The sequence below is a fragment of the Mustela nivalis genome, assembly GCF_964662115.1.
Source record: "Mustela nivalis genome assembly, chromosome: 16".
NCBI lineage: Eukaryota > Metazoa > Chordata > Mammalia > Carnivora > Mustelidae > Mustela > Mustela nivalis.
The window spans coordinates 10,057,837-10,070,153 of record NC_139035.1 but is presented as its reverse complement, the minus strand read 5'-3'; the positions used below and the strand labels follow the sequence as shown (position 1 = coordinate 10,070,153).

Here is a 12,317-nt window from a genome sequence, read left to right as displayed (position 1 = left end):
TCTCTCTCTCTCTCTGTCAAATAAATAAATAAATAAAATCTTTAAAAAAAAACAACACAGATCACCATAACAAATATAATAATGACCAAATAGTTGAACCATCACGAGAATCACCAAAATGTGACACAGAGACACAACGTGCACCAATGCTGTTAGAAAAATGGTGCCTGTAGACCTGCTTGACACGGGGTTGCCATGAGCCTTCATTTTTTTTTTTTTTTTTTTTAAAGCTCGGTATCTGGGAAGCACAGTAACACAGTAAGACGCGGTATCCCATAGTAGGGACACCTGACGCCCGGGAGACCGGGTCTTTGCAGTTATCTTGGTGACCGGTTCAGTGCTGTACAAAGACCTGACAGGAGGAGGTGTTCCCTGTGGGAGGAAGGCGGGGAGGAGTCAGAGCGGTACATGCGATGGGAGCGCTAAGCGCCGAGAAACTGGGAGAACTGGGTCTGTGTTGGAATACAAGAAAGATGTTTATTTTCACCCTCTTCGTGAGCCTCCACGCCCCTGGGCTATCTGCTGCCCCCGCCTTCCTACCCCTGCCGAGCTCCCTCCCACTCAAACCGTGGCTTCCAGATGGAGAGCTGGTGTCCTCACGGGGTCCAGGTGTTGGCGGGTCCCAGGGAGACCCAATGTGTGTGGCTTCACACGGAGCCCCTGATACTTGAACAGGACCCCCTGGGCCATGGGGCCCTCGTCTGCAGAAGCGCTGCAGTGGAGAGCGCCAAGCCGGCCCTCAGGTTGCTCGGGGAAGGCCCGGGGCTGGCTGGTCCCATGATAGGGGCAGCTACCCACGTGTGGAGGAGAAAAATCACAAATGCCTCAAAGACCCTTAAAAATGAAATTCCCTAGTGCTGGTTTTTTGCCTTTTTTTTTTTTTTTTTTTAAATGATAGCCATGTTCCCTTTCCTGATCTTTTGTTGACATAAGCCTGTGGTCACCAGGAAGAACACAGATTCCTGAAGGCAACGGCTCGTCCTGTTCTTACCTTGCCCGACGGCTCTTCCCAGACGGGGAGGAACGCGTCGCCATCTCTCGCAGTCTCCGGGAAAACGTCCCTTTACTGGCCTGGCTAGTAGCTGGCCTCTAGTTGAATCCATGAGGCAGAAGATACTTCCTGGGAGGGTCAGCCGTGAGAACGTTTTGACAAAAGTAATATGGGGGAAATGTCTCAAGTACATCATGTATCCAACCCAGGGTCACCTGCAAGTTGTTTCATTAGAGCTCAAATTAATCCTTTCTATTTCTGTAGGACTAGAAAACACTAATACTGCTCATATGTAGGGGTGCCCGGGGGCTCAGTCCATTAAGGGTCCCGACTCTCGGTTTCGTCGGCTCAGGTCGTGATCTCAGGGTCCTGAGATCGCGGCCTGTGTCAGGTCGGGGTAGAGTCTGCTCCAGATTCTCTCTCCCTCTCCTCTGCCCTTCTCCCCTCTTTCTCTAAAATAAATAAATAAACCTTTTTAAAAATTACTGCTCCTTACTTCTCTGGTTCCCACGACAGATGAGGTCACTGGGGCAGATGGTTTTGTTCCCTTTTGAAAGATGAAGGAGCTGGAGCGTGGAGACATTCTAGAGTCTGTCCAAAGTCATCCTTTGGGTGAGGCAGAGCCAGGACTAGTTTATTCCATTTAATTCAAATTAATTCAATGTAATGTGTGGATTCAATTCTTTCTTTCTCCTTCCAGTGCAGTGGGGGAGGCAGACATGCAAACAGGACATTAAAGCGCAGCCAGAATCCCAGGCTCTGTGCTCTCCCTTCACACTGGCCCGGTTAGGCAGATGGACTCGCTGGTGAGACTGAGCGTGCAGAGATCCCTGCAGGTCTGCTGAGTCCCTGATGTCAGCTGAGTGGAGAGTTAGGTCGCCTCATTCCTTGCGTGAGGCATTATCGCCTCTGTGTGCACACAACTCTTGGAAGAAGCATCAGCTGCAAAGGCAGGAAGGCAGACAGATACCTAGAAGAGGATTTACAGGATCGCGTGGGCTGGGTGGATGCTGAAGCCATCCCCGCCTGCCTCACGGCCCTCTTTCTGTCCCTCTGCCTCCCCCGGGCCCATTCCATGCTGCCTTCTTCACGTTCTTCTAGCGATGTTACCTCGCCTCCAGAAGCTTCCTTTGTTAACTCTTTTAGCACCTCCTCCTCCTGGTCCCAAAGGGAGGGCCCAGCATGGACCCTGACCACTGCCAATGGAAGATTCTCCGAGCAGCATCTGCCAGGTTGCCCCCAGGCCTGGGGTTAAAGCGTGGCCTGACCCCACGCGTCCTGTTTGGCTCTGGAAGTCGCTGAGGCTCTTGCCACGTTTTGATTATCAACCAAAATGCCCGTCCATGTTGCCCGGTGGGGAGAGCCCTCAGGTTTAGAGTGACAAGGGTCACGCGGGAGTCCCATGACTCTGAATCCCTCTGAATAGAATTTTCTTTCTTTTACAATGAAGATAATCCCTACCCAGTAGAGTGGTTTGGAGAAGCAAATGAGGTAGCGTGGGAGGGGGCTTTGCCAAGGCCCAAGGATTCTGAGACTCTAAAGGATTTCTCTTGTTCTAGGAATCACTGTTCTGATGGTTCCTCCACCCTCTGGTCCCTTCCACACTTGGGTTTGTAGTTTGGGGTGATACGGCGTGTCCCCTGTTGAACAGTTATGTTCTGTAACGGCTTCCCAGCGTTTCACATGGCATGTTCTCTCTCTCCTGGCGCCACCTAACCGATACACGTGCCCCAAACACAGCAAAATCTACTAAGCACGTGCTTGAATGAATGGAGTTTTTAATGAATGGAGATCTTTAAAAAGCTCTTCCCTGGTCCTGTCCTTTCAGCGAATACGTAAATGTAATATGTCTATGGCTGGTGGACAGATCCTGGCTAGACCTTAGCTGAGCATGACTAGCAGAGCGAGGCTTCGATTGCGCCCGTTCCAGTGTGTGGCGAGGGTTTTCTCATCCAACAAGCAGTCCTGGGACACCAGCTAGGTGTGCTGTAATTCCGTTCAGTTTTGATACCTTCCACTCAGAGATAGCATCAGATGCCGCAAGTTAAGGGCTAATAATAATAATAATAATAGGAATAATGGCACTGTCTGGGGACGCAGCTTCTACCCTCTCTCAGAGCTTACCAGTCTAACCAGATCTCCACGTATTCACCAACCTGGAAGCTCTTTAAACCCCAAACCTTTAAGGTTTTCATAGAGGCTCCATTAGTACCCAGGTATGATTGATTAAGTCATTGGCTGTTGGGGATTGATTTGGCCTCTAACTCCTCTTTGTTCCTCAGAGGTCAATCACGTGCTTGGTTTTCCTGGTAACCAAACCCATTCCGCCAGGTGCTTTCCGAGTTATTAACATAACAAGAGACACTTTTATTGCTTGCTGCACTTAGGAACTTCCAAGGGTTCTAGAAGGTCTGTGTCAGAAACTAGGATGAAGACCAAAGATACATCTGTCTTGTTACAAATTATGATGTCAAACAGAGGGCCAGGCGGGACATGGCCATCATCACATACACGGCCAGGCAGGGCATGACCACTGCTTTGCGCAAGCCCACACGACCTGGGTTTCATTCTGCAGAAAGCCTCTCTTCCTGAGTTTTCTTAGGGCTCAGGTATTCCAAGAGGGAAAAGGGAAGATCTGTTCTCTGCCTTTTGATACTGATGTTTTCTTAGATATTCTTTACTAGAGACTCTGAAAATAATAGGATGAAAGAACTTGAAAAGGGTTTCAAAGGCTGATTTTGGAGCAGGAGTGAGAAAGGCTTCAGAAGCAGAAATTGGTTGCAGATCTCATTAGGCCAGCCTCCTCCGGGGAAGGGATCCACTTAGCCCACCGCTGGCTTGGTTTAGGCTTTCATCTCCACTGGGCTCTGCTGAAATGCTTCTGACTGCTGCCACAGGCCAGTCCTGGGGTCCCTGTGCAGTGTTTCTCTCCTCCTTTCTCTAATCTGTTTTCACTCCTTTCCATTCATTTCTTGGAAGAATTTTGTTAGCCACTAACTTGACTTCTTGGAGCTCGTGGGCAACCCTCTTGGTCTGGGCTGTCTCATCAGTGAACCTGTTTGTTTCCTGGGAGCTCTGGCTGCTGACTCCCTCACCCTGGGCTAAGCTGGCCAAGCTGAAGCAGCTTGGAAAACACCAGACTTCTTCCCCTTCGGTAATCATTTTTTATTTAGATGGAAATTGTTTACATTACACTGTCATGTTCCTTTCCCTTTTCATTTCATTTTGATGACGCATTTTACATTTTGAGGATCTTTTTTAGCTTTTGTTGGGCCTGAGCAGGGGGCGCAGGCCACAAGCCCTGGACGTTTCTCTCATTCTCACAGAGCTGTTAGCTACTCAGACACAGCCAGGGAAAGCTCAAAGCACAACCATATGGGTCTCTTTCTACTCCAGCTTACCCCCTAAATTTAAGGCCCCCCAAATGGCTGATTTAAAACATACGGTTCTGTGATTCCCATTCCTTTGTCTGCTACAATGATTCTTAACCTCTTTGATCACATGCTTATTTTTGAATCGGATAAGAGCCATTGACTCACTGGAGAAAAATGTACATACACCCAACACTGGGTAGGGACGGGGGATTCAGGGACTCCCTAAAGCCCCTCCTTGGACTCTGGAAGTCCCCCTGGCCTCTGGATTAAACAGCTTTCTTCTAAATGTGTAATATCACACCGTAGCCTGGGAGCAGGTGGGGTGGAGAGAGGGAGGACAGAATACAGCAGGGCGTGTTGCACCCTAATCATCAGGCATGTCTCGTAAGAGTTATTTGAATGCCCCAGACTCTGATACATATGAATGCCCCCTACCAATCTCCAAATAGAGAATATTAGTATCAAGTATGTTTCTGAACCGAAAAAGAAGTTAAGTAACAGAACGGTCAGTAAAATGAAAGCATAGTGATTATGTCCTATTAAAGGAAACAAACAGAAATTTACCTGCCGGAAAGTGGAAGCCCAGTACGAGTAAGAAGCCAAGTGGGGGATCTGGACTTTTATCTCCACCTGGCATAAAAGGTATTTTCTCCCGATTATTGCCTCTTCCTTCTCCTACTGGGGTACTGTCAGAGAAAGCCAGCTAAAACAGGAGGTTTAAGTAAAATTCAGAATCTCAACCAAATATACAGAATGTCCAGATTTCAACTGCAAATCACTTGTCTTACCAAGAACCAGGAAGATCTCAATCTTAATGGGTGGTGGCGGTGCAGGGGGTGGGTGTTGGGGGCGGAGAGAATCCACAGATCCTGACAGAGGTTTTAAAGCAGCCATTACAAAAATGCTTCAGTGAGCAATTATGAACACCCTCCAAACAAATGAAAAAAAAAAATAAGTAAGTCTCAGTAATAAGATAGAAAATATAAAGAAGATGTAGGAGCTTGGATCATGATCCCGGGGTCCTGGGATCGAGTCCTGAGTCAGGCTCTCTGCTCAGCGGCAAGTCTGCTTCTCCCTCTTCTCTCTCTCTCAGCTCTCTCGCGCTCTCTCTCAAATAATTTTTTAAAAAATCTTTGAAGAAAAGAAAATATAAAGAAGATACAAATAGAAATTTAAGAATTGGTAAATATAGTTACCAAAGTAAACAGACTGGTGCTTTACAACAGAATGGAGAGGTCCGAGGAATGAGTTAGTGAACTTGAAGATAGAACAATAGAAGTAGGTCCTCAATCTTGAAAAACAGAGGAAACGACTGAATAAAAGGTAAAATGGAACAGAATTCCAGGGACCCATGGGACCAGTAACAAAGATGCAACATTGGGAGCCCCAGAAGGAAGAAAAAAAGAAGGCAAGAGGAAAGAGTACACGAAGAGATAATGGTGGAAGCATTCGAATTGGAAAGAAAGAAACAAAATTATCTCTGTTCACAGAGAACATGATACTATATGGAGAAACCTCTAAACATTCCACAAAAATAACCCATTAAAACTAACAAATTCAACAAAGTAGCAGGATATAAAATCAACATGCAAAAGTCGGCTGTGTTCTTATATGACAATCCAGAAAGGAAATTAAGGAAACATTTCCATTTATAATAGCATTTAATAGAATAAAATACTTGAGAATTAACAATGGAGGTGAAAGGATTATATACTGAAAACTATAAAATATCGCTGAAAAAATTGAAGACATAAGTAAGTAGAATGACATTCTTTGTTTTTGATTGGAGGACTGAACATTGTTAGATGCCAATATTACTCAAGGCCATTCGTAGAATGAGTGCATCCTCTATCAAAATCCCAATGATTTTTTTCCCTAGGAATAGAAAACTCTATCCTAAAATTCATGTGAAACTTCAGAGACCGCCAAGAGACAAAACAGTCTTGAAAAAGAAGAAAAAAGTAGAAGGTTCACACCTCCTGATTTCAAAATTTACTACAAAGCTTACAGTAATCAGAAGAATGTGATACCAGCAAAATGATGGCCATATAGACCAATGGAAAAGGATAGTTAGCCCAGAAGTAAATTGTCACATGTATGTTCAAGTGATTTTTGACCAGAGTACCAAGAACACTTAATGGGAAAAGGACCGTCTCTTCATCAAATGATGTTGGGAAAACTGGATATCCGTGTGCAGAAGAATGAAGTTGGGTCCCTGCTAATACTGTTATTAAAAAGTAATTCAAGGGACGCCTGGATGGCTCAGTTGGTTAAGCAGCTGCCTTCGGCTCAGGTCATGATCCCAGCGTCCTGGGATCGAGTCCCACATCGGGCTACTTGCTCGGCAGGGAGCCTGCTTCTCCCTCTGCCTCTGCCTGCCATTCTGTCTGCCTGTGCTCGCTCTCCCCCCTCCCCTCTCTGATAAATAAATAAAATCTTTTTTTTTTAAAAGGTAATTCAAAATGGAGCAAATACCTAAATATAAAAACGGAAACTATAAGATTCTTAGAGGAACACATAGAGGAAAAATTTCATGACATTGGATTTAGCAATTTCTTGTATATGACACCCAAGGCACAGGCAACCAAAGACAAAATAAACAAACTGGAGGGCTTTGGAATTTAAAACTTTTATGTATGAAAGGGCACAATCAACAGCAAAAAGGCAACCCACAGAATAAGACATTTGTCCAAATCATGTATCTAATAAGGGATTGATATCCAAGAAAACAGCCCAATTAAAAAGTGGGCAAAGGGGGCGCCTGGGTGGCTCCGTCACCTGAGTGACTCTTGACTTCGGCTCAGGTTGTGATCTCAGGGTCATGAGATTGAGCCCAATGTCGGGCTCCGTACTCGGTGTGGGATCTGCTTGGGATTCTCTCTCCCTCTCCCTCTGCCCCTCCCCATGATCACTCTAAATAAATAGATAAATAAGTAAATCTTTAAAAAGTGGGCAAGGACCCAATGAGACATTTCTTCAAAGAAGATAGATGGCCAAAAAAAACAGATGAAAAGATGCTTCTCCAAAAAAGAAAAAATTTATGGTAGCTCTCAAAAAAAAAAAAAAAAATTATAAAACCCTCCACCCAATAATAGCAGAATACATTCAAGTGCCTGCAGATCATATACGACCACATGCTGGGCCATAAATAAGTCTCAGGGAGGATAAAAGGATTCCAGTGGCCCAGAGTAAATTCTCTGACCACATACAATTAAATTAGAAGTCAGTAACACGGTAATTGGAACAAAGCCAAATCCACTCCACTGTCTTCTTTCCGGGACTTGGTTTGCCCCTAGAATTAATCTAGTGCAGTCTCTTCCTTATTTAATTAAGGAAACTGAGGCACAGGGAGGTGACATGACTTCTTCAGGGTCTCTCAGGTGCTTGATACATACTCATTGGATTGATTAGTTAAATCTGGCAACACAGAGCAGTCCTTTTATTACCAGTGGGAGGCTCAGTCCTGAGCTCACCACCTCTGTAACCCTCCGGAGGTCCCCTTGGGCTGTGCTGGTGCTTTTCTCCCCTGGACACCCAGTGCCTCACAGCTCCCTTGATCACAGACTGTCCTGCTCCAGTTCTTTCTCCTTCTTGTGCCAGAGCTCTTCCCCGGGGAAGGCCAAGTCTTACTCATTAGAGCTGCTTAGACAATATTTAGTGAATGAATGGAGCCACGTTTTCAGTAAGTCTCGCCTCCTGGTGGAGTGGGGATGAGGTGGGCAGACGGGTCCTTCCCGAGGATCCTAGTTATTGAAGGTGTAGATCAGAGAAAAGCCAGCAGGGGCGCTGCTGAGCTGAGGCGTGTCATCAAAGGTGCTGACTCTTCTGCTGCCCATTGGAAAGAGCTCTTGTTCTGGAACTACTGGATTTGTTGCAGGTCCGGCTTCTTACATTTCCTACTTCGGATGCCTTAGACCAATTCCCCTCCCCTTCCCCAGCTCAGCTTTCAACCTGAGACGTGCAGAGTAAGAAAACTTGCCTTTTTTCCCTCTTGCAGTGTGATTCCAGAGGTTCTTATCAGGCATCCATTTCTTCTCCCTCTGATTTTATATCCATATTTAAATCATGCTTGGGGAAGTCATTTATTGGATTCCCTCAGGCTCAGGGTAGAGAGTATATGAGATCCTTGATAAGCTTAATATATTTGTATTAAAAATTAATAAGCAAGCTATTGTTTGCAGCATTAACTCATAATTTGATTTAATGTATTTAATATAAGACCACAATTTTAAAATTACTCAAAAAGATGTGATAAGACTGCCATCAGTCCTGGGACCCTGTCTTTATCCCGGAATGAACCACGCCGATCACGCAGCAGACAGGGAGTGCTGCTGTCTCCTGGTTGACATTTCGAGGCAGTGCCCGTGTAGCGGTCCCCTCGGAGGCTTCAGATGTGTCCTCCATGGAAGATGATGTGGAGGCTCTTTTTAAATGCTACTATTAAAAAAAATAAAGTATAATGGGAAGAGATAAGCTTTTCCCAGTGTGAGCCGGCTTCAAGTTTCTGTTTCTCTAATCTGTTTTACATACTGCTGCAGGAGATGAAACCCAGATTGTCCTTTCTGGTGTGTACATGTGGGGAGGGCGGGTAGGAGGGTCTGAACGAGGGGAGCCACAGAGCTACAGGAAACCATTGCTCTGCTTGGTCAGGGGTTTACTGTAACTTTATTTTGGAGGGAAAAGCCCTCTTCTTCTTCCCTTTGGGCTGAAGGGTTGCGGCCCCCCATGGAGGGCCATGCCTACAGCCACGGGGCGCTCTCACCCTGCATCACTGAGAACCGGTACCCCAGCTCACCTGTCCGCCCGCTTGACGCCCAAGACGAGGACCACATGTGCTCCCTCAGCAGGGCTGAGTTTCCACCCCCTCCTGTCTCCCCACCCCCTGGAGTGACACGTCACTCACACACATGCGGAAGACGGTCGCTGCCAGGCTTTGCACAGTACCGAATCCTACTTCTTTCTTTGGTTTCTCTCCCGTTCTCTTCCGCTCCATCCATCACTTATAAAATGATCAAGTCTGCTTGTTAATTGTATCTATATTTAGTTTCACCTTCTAGATGAATGAGGTCAGTGTTTTTTCAGTTTCTTCAAGTCGGTCCTCTCGCCCAGCTCTACCCTCTGGGCCCTCTCTGCTTCTCGCCACCCCCGTGGATAAAATCTACTAATCTTAGTGTCTCGGATCTTGTACATTGACGCTCAGGGGTCACCCCCTGCCCCCACCGTTGCTTCCAAGGTTGCATTCACCACCAAATAAAGAGAACACAGAGCACCATCAAAGCATCTTGACTAGGAGGACCCTGCGATCCCTCTGGGTGTCTCAGAAGCCACGTCTAGGTTTAGGGGAGCCCTGGGTTGAGTCCTGAAGAGACCACGTTCACCCCGCACCAACCTCTCAGACCACACTGTGAGGGCTTTGGACACCATAGCCCTTGTGGCCCCTCTGTAAGGGAGCAGGTGTGGAGGCGTGGGAGTGAGGCTGGAGACCGCTGCGCACTTCCCCTTCCTGCCTGTGGCTCCGTAATTCCAGAAGCCTCCTGCAGAGGCTCAGGCTCTGTCTTGCTGTAAGACAAGCAGGAAAATTCTGGATCTGCCACAATTTACTTCAGCTCTTGAGGAGGAGACCCGATTTCTAAAGTAGAAGAAAGTGAAACTTCTAACTGGAAAAAAAGGCCGGAAGGAAGGAAGATTGGAGACTGTACTATGTTTAAACACGTGCAAAGCAACCTCCCCTCAACAGAGCGCTAGGACAAAGACATTTGTCATTTGACGCCTGAGTCAAATGTACAGAACATCCGTGAGGGAAGGAACCTGGAGAAATATGGCCAGGAGCGCCCAGGAAGCTGGTGTGGGGGGCGGCGGTCCTGGGCAACAGGACCAGCCCACGATCCAGCAAGGGGGTCCCCAAGACGGACAGGATGGAGGCGAGCTCTCCCAGGTCAGGCCTGACCTGTTTCCAGACTTGCTGTGTGTGGGGTTCGGTGGAGGGTTATTTTCCTTTATGCAAAGACGTTTGCAGGCTGCACTTCCAGCCCATTCATCTTCCTCCGCCGGATCCCAGAGACATTGGGCCCTCTGCTGAGTAGAAGGGAAGAGAACATCCAAGCGAGCTTTCAAGTAGGAGGATTTCCCGCGAAGGACTCAAAGCAGCTCTCTGATCTCCGGCCATCTGCTTTCAAACAGCTCTGCGCCTCAGACCATCAGGTGTCTAGACCCTCTGAGCACCCAGAGTCGCGCCCCAGGTGGGAGGCGGGAGGGCATGAAACAGGACCCATTTGTTCCCAGACTGGATCCAACGTTTGTTTTTGATCTCCTGTCCCGAGGGACCTCACGGAGCGGGCTGCCTGCAGGGTGGCGAACCACGCCCCCCCCCCAACCCTGCCTCGGATGTCCTTGCCGACACCGTACACCCACGGGACCGACCCACTCAAGTTCATCCGAACCTTCAGGGTTTGCCAGCTGGGATGTCCCCGGGGTTTGGGCCTGCCTGTCTGCAGGTCACATCTGGACTCCATGCACGCGGCTGCTCTCTGCCCGGCGGAGAGCAGAGCCGGAGCTGGCCTAGCTTCCTCTCCCTTTCGCTCCTCTCTCTCTCTCTCAGCAGCTGCAGCCAGACCCTCTGCCTGCCTGTTTGCCTTCCGTCCAGCCTACAGGGGACTTTTTTAAAGAGGCAGGAGCAAGGCAAGGAAAGCAGTGCTGGGTCTGACCACGTAGCTGCCCTGCGTTTCCTCCCTGCAGAATGCAGGGCTCTGAGATGTGACCATGTGGCTTTCCAGCTCCGCCTTCTCTGGCTGCAAAGCTCTTCCTACCCAGGAGTCCATAGGAATTGAGCTTAAGCAAATATTCTGCAAAGGCAAAATATATTATAAATTGGAAGAGCTACAGTATGTCATTTTTTGTTGTTGTTGTTAAAAATCGGAAGTGATCTACATTTCTGAGAGTAGCTTAGTGAATGAATGAGGGTCTGTAAACATGATGGGATTAATTGTACATGACCATTAAAGTGGTAATTATGCTGGCTGTAAATTAACATTGAATAATAGAAAGTGGCTCTTGTTTGTTGAGAGCTACGGTGTCAGTCCTTCTCAGCCCCAAGAGCACATTTTGTGAATCACATGGGTGAGGTCTGGGCATTGGGGTCTCTTTCGAGGCTCCCTGGTTGATAGTACTGCACACCCAAGGCCAAGAGCCTGCGTGCCAGCAACTTCTCTGGGTGGGTCCTTAACGACCACCGAGCCTTGTCTTTGCACGTCCACGTTGAGACGGGGGCTCGGTGCTCCCTTCCTGCTCGCCCCCTAGTGGGCAGTGCGGGTGATACTGTTTGTCTCTAATTTACTGACTGCAAAAGTACCATCGCCCTGTAACAAGCCATCCCCAAACTTACCAGAGTAGAACAACCGCTGCTTTATGAGACCCGCAGATTCTTTGGGCTAGGAATTCCTACATCACCATAGGAATCTCTTGCCTCTTTCCTGCAATGTCTTGGGTTTCAGCTGGAAAGACTGGAATTTGGCTACCTTCCTGCTAGCGGCTGGAGTCATTCCGGACGCCGTGTGTGTGTGTGTGTGTGTGTGTGTGTGTGTGTGTGTGTGTGTGTGTTTTAAGTCATCTCTGCACCCAGCATGGGGCTCACACTCATGACCCTGAGACCAAGGATCGCGTGCTCTTCTGACTGAGCCGGCCAGGGGCCCCTGGACGCGTCTTTATGCATATGTGTGGTGTGGAGGCCAGGATGATGGGGAAGGTGCACCCCATGGGGGCCGTCGGCCAGAGCCCTGCGACTGGCCTCTCCGCGGCTGGCGCTTCTCAGCACAGAAACTCACAGCTCCGGGAGCAAACATGATCGTAAGCAAGACCTTCCTAGCCTCGTCTTGGAAGTCAGTCACGCTCCTTACACTGTCCTCTGGTTATTGAAGTGGTCGCAGGCCCACCCAGATTTCAGGAATGTTAAGGAG

At 47.9% G+C, this 12,317-nt stretch overlaps 1 protein-coding gene across 5 annotated transcripts in view; it reads left to right on the top strand.

The window, feature by feature from the left end:
* SMYD3 (SET and MYND domain containing 3) overlaps window positions 1-12,317 on the top strand; it is a 781,274-nt gene that overhangs the window by 699,183 nt on the left and 69,774 nt on the right. The gene's annotated exons all lie outside the window — the stretch shown is intronic.